General features: G+C 40.5%; 1 pseudogene across 1 annotated transcript; it reads right to left on the bottom strand.

Annotated features, from left to right (window-relative positions):
- Positions 1-3,078: 3,078 nt before the first annotated feature.
- LOC308626449 (small ribosomal subunit protein eS1-like) lies at positions 3,079-3,917 on the bottom strand (annotated as a pseudogene). Its single transcript has one exon. The product of its transcript is annotated as a small ribosomal subunit protein eS1-like (transcript).
- Positions 3,918-4,673: the final 756 nt, after the last annotated feature.

The raw sequence follows: 4,673 nt of genomic DNA on the forward strand, positions 1-4,673 counted from the left end.
TTTTTAATTGGTTTGTTTGCTTGCTAACTTAGGGCTGGGGATTCTTTAGTTTCATTCTAAATATTCAGTACTCACTGTAGGCAGTAAGGAAGGGGGGAGTCCTCTGTGCCTCATCTGTCACGTTTGTGATGACACAGGGTCAAAAGCTCAAAGGTAAATATAATCTTTGCTTATCATAACTGTTTCCAAATGTGAACATACCTTGACAGGCCAAATACATGGTTGCACGTGGATTTGAATTGATCTAAGTATACGCTGTGGATATCTAAGGTTCCCTGAAAATTGTGTGTACATTTTCAGTGTGTGTGTTTATGAGTGTGCACGTGTGTGTTTAATTGTGGCAATGTTGAAAACTGAAATGGAGACTTGTTTTATTTATAAGAGGATCCCAAATACAGATTTGGGGAGCATGGTGTGAAGCTGTGTATTCATAAACCTCTATTTCCATCAGTAAAGAAAAATATTACTCTTATTTTGACTTTTCCTTACTTGGTCTTTAGAAAAGAAAGGAGCAAGAGGAGGACTAGCAGTAAGCAACAGGGTTAGGCTATGTTAGCCTTTATATTTTTCTGATGGTGAGGCCACCAGTGCCTACCATTACAGTTCTGCCAAGTGCTTGCCTGCAGCAATATGAATCTGTTTGGATGTTTAGTGGAAACAGTGTTCTTCTTCAGAGGAACTGTAGTTAAAATATGCACTGCCGGGCTTCCCTGGTGGCGCAGTCCGCCTGCCGATGCAGGGGACACGGGTTCGTGCCCCGGTCCGGGAAGATCCCACATGCCGCGGAGCGGCTGGGCCCGTGAGCCATGGCCGCTGAGCCTGCGCGTCTGGAGCCTGTGCTCTGCAACGGGAGAGGCCACAACAGTGAGAGGCCCGCGTACAGCAAAAAAAAAAAAACAAAAAAAAACAAAAAAACAAAAACAATGCACTGCCTTCGGTTGCACTGTGTTTGTTTTCGTGTAAAGTTTCTTGCAAATATAGTAGGTGCTTTCTTGGTAAGCAAAGCATTCTAACACGTGAACTGCCTGATCTTTGGCTAGCTGTCCTGTTTACTAGCTGTGCAGGTGGTTAGTGTGCCAGGAGCTGCAAATAAATCAAAGCTGTGACTGATCTCCAGTGATGGGAGCACCAGCGCTCTGCCTAAGTGTTCATTTTTACAGCACAACTCTTATCCCTTAGTTTAGTTATATCTACTGATTCTTAGGCATAAGGATAAGTCACCAGTCAATGCTCCAAACTGAAAACGGGAAGGGATGAAACAGCAGAGGAAAGAAAGGAATTTTCCTGTTTTGAGAACCTCCTGCATACATACTACCCTGTGGTCGTTTCAAATGTTTGCTTTTGTACAGAGAGTAAAGTAATCTTTCTCTCCTGAAATATAAAAACATGTTCAAGTAGAAGAATAAACAGTGGGTTGCACTAGGGTCTATTTTTATTTCTAAATTAAAACTAAACTGGTTTTATGCCATATAAGAGCACTTTTCATTTTACATTTTAAATCAAGTATTTTGACTGATGTAAGTACAAACCAGATAGCTTGTCAAGATATGAAGATAACATTGCCTCCGTATTTCTTACCTCACCTTAGATGATGTATTCAGTGGGTGTTCAGAAGGGTTTAGAGTGTAGAATTTCCTGGGCTGTCTATGAACTCGTTGATGTGATGTACTGGAAATGATAATTTAGCTCTTCATCTCAGTTCTGAACTTTTTCTATTTAGCTCAGCAAGCTGGTTCCATTTTGTTTTCTCCCCCTACTCAGCTGAGAAAATAGATTTAGAAATTAACTAGGTGCTCTGGGCTATTTCAAAGACCAAGAAAGACAATTTTTGTTTTCATTTCTCATAAGTGATACATAAAGTCTGGAAAGTAAGAGAATGATAACTGAATATGGTCAGAACTAATTAAAATATTATATTCAGGACTGAGATTGAAAGGCAGCTAAGGAGAAAAATCCTACAGATGCTCAAAATCTGTGAGACTTCAGAATTAGCTGAATCCCCAGTGAATCTTCATTATTGCCTTGAGGAAATTGTAGAGTATTTTCCTTCTTTGCAAGGCTTGACAATTTATTGAATTGCTACCAAAAGCTTGCAGAAGGTAAGGGGAACTTCCCAGAGGCAATTATGCTGCATTTTGCCATTGAAATTTTCTAAGTTTCTCCCTTGTGTGACAGGGTTTTACATGAAACTAAGGAAAACAAAACTGTTAAAATAGACCAGCATGGTCTTGCCTAGAATTAGTGTGTATTCACAGAGTTTGAGAATGGTGGTTCAATATAGATGTCTCAGAATATGGCTTATCTGCCAAATGACAGATGGTCCAAAGCCAGAAGAGAAAGGCTCAAGAAGATGTAGTCAAGGGTAAGGCTGATTCTGGGAAGAGCTGAGCAGCTGTTTAGTGGTTGTGTTAACACTGATCATTAGTACAGCCTCTTTTTCATTCTGTCACATTAATTTGTTATTGTTTTCACTTTTGTGATGGCTCAACTAGGCTCTTTATTAGATGGAGTGATATCTGCAAAAAGGTTCACTGAAAATATTATGAAATAATTAGACTGAACTAAAATAAATATTTTTTAGATAGGACACTAATGCTCTCTATCACACATTAGTGAAAAAAATTTGAAAATTGATTTTTAGTCCTTCGTAATGCTGTTGGGACATGTCAATGTGTTTTGCTATTAGAATTCAATTAAAAGGGGCTCCAGAGAGGTAAGCAAGCCAAAGAAACTTCATCATGTGTATGTAGCTCATGCATTGTCGATTATGACATTTTAAATCACTAAGTACTTAGCTACATATTTGTTTGCTTCTTTTTTTTTTCCACAAATGAGGTCTTTTATTTGTCACCATTAAAAGTCTGATTTTTACGGCTTCCCTGGTGGCGCAGTGGTTGAGAGCCCGCCTGCCAATGCAGGGGACACGGGTTCGTGCCCCGGTCCGGGAAGATCCCACATGCCGCGGAGCGGCTGGGCCCGTGAGCCATGGCCGTGGAGCCTGCGCGTCCAGAGCCTGTGCTCCGCAACGGGAGAGGCCACAACAGCGCGAGGCCCACATACCGCAAAAAAAAAAAAAAAAAAAAAGTCTGATTTTTAAACAGATTCCTGGTCTGGTGGCTCATATCCATCAGCTCGTTCAACTTTAGCACCTATCTCGTCCCCAGTAGCTTTTCCAGAACTACTACCTTCACCATGTAGCTCCATGAGTTTCCCCAATTCAAACTTGGGCTTCTTCAGCATTTTTACTTTTCTAACAAAGACATCATGGAGTGGATAAATAGACTGGCAGCCCTTTTCTATGTCTTTTCCAATGCTGTCTGGAATCAATTTATTGACCACCTCTTTCAAGTCATTTGTCTGCACCTCTCGGGTCATGATTTCCATCATCTCTTGCGGATCTGGCGGACCTGCTGGTGCTGGGCATAAGAGGTCTTCCGAATCTGATTGTTGCATTTTTTAGTAAAACCCACACAGAAGAGATGAAGCAAATAACCATCGGTAGTCTTGACATCAACGTGAGCTTCAATCATGGTCTGCCATTTTTTGACCATGGAGCACATTTTGTCACAGGTAAGATCCATGCCATGGAAATTAGTCAGGCAGTTTTTGCCCTGAACGTCCTCAGTAATAAGCTTGAATTTTCTAAATGCAACTTCATCATTCTGCAGATCAGCAAGGCTCACTTCAAACACACGACCCTTGAGGCCATCAGATGCGATTTTGGTTCCTTGAGTTCTCGTGACTAGTGTTTTCCCAATATTTCTTATATTGAACATAGCTGGTGCTTTCACACCATACCAATCTTTCTTAGAAAATGGGTCAACCACTTTCTTCTTGGCTCCCTTTTTACCTCCTTTCGTAAGGCGCTTGTTTTTTCCGACCGCCATGGCGCTGCTCCGAGAACCAAAGGACGGAAATTATACTCATGCGGGATCTTAGGGGTGCAGAGTGGGACGCGCTGTCTACATGACCCTGTTTGCTTGTTTTAAGTCAATTTTATTGACTTAATAAAATGCACCTCTTTTAAGTGTACATTAATGGAATTTTAACACATTTAACCCCCTGTGTAAACACCATCACAGTCAGGATATAGGACCTATCTATCACCTTCCAAAAGTCTCTTATGTTCCTTCCCACTCAATCCATTCCACCTTGGACCACGTAACCACTGATCTGTTTCCTATATATTAGATTTGCCATTTTTAGGATCTCATATTAAATGGACTCAAACAGCACGTACGCTTTTGTTTTGGCTCCCTTGGCTTAGCTAAGTGCTTTTCACATGCATTTAACTTATCTGTTTCAATAGTTCACTCCTTTCTCTTGATGACTAGTATTTCATTGCCTGCATATGCCACAAATTACCTATTGTAGGATACCGAGTTGGTTTGGCAAGTTCTGAATAAAGCTGTTTGAACATTTGTTTACAGATCTTTGTGTCGGCATATGTTTTCATTTCTCTTGGGTTAACACCTAGAAGTGGAATATGATAACTGCATATTTAGCTTTATTAGAAGGTGCCAAACTATTTCCCAAAGAAACTGCACTATTTCTTTTAGCAATATATGAGATTTCCAGTTGTTCTTTACCCTCTCCAAGACTTGGCATTGTCAGTTTCTTTTAAAAATTTACCATTGTAATGGGCATGTAGTGTTATCTTATTGCGGTACCAT

The sequence above is a fragment of the Mesoplodon bidens genome (genome assembly GCF_964165515.1).
Source record: "Mesoplodon bidens genome assembly, chromosome: 12".
NCBI lineage: Eukaryota > Metazoa > Chordata > Mammalia > Artiodactyla > Ziphiidae > Mesoplodon > Mesoplodon bidens.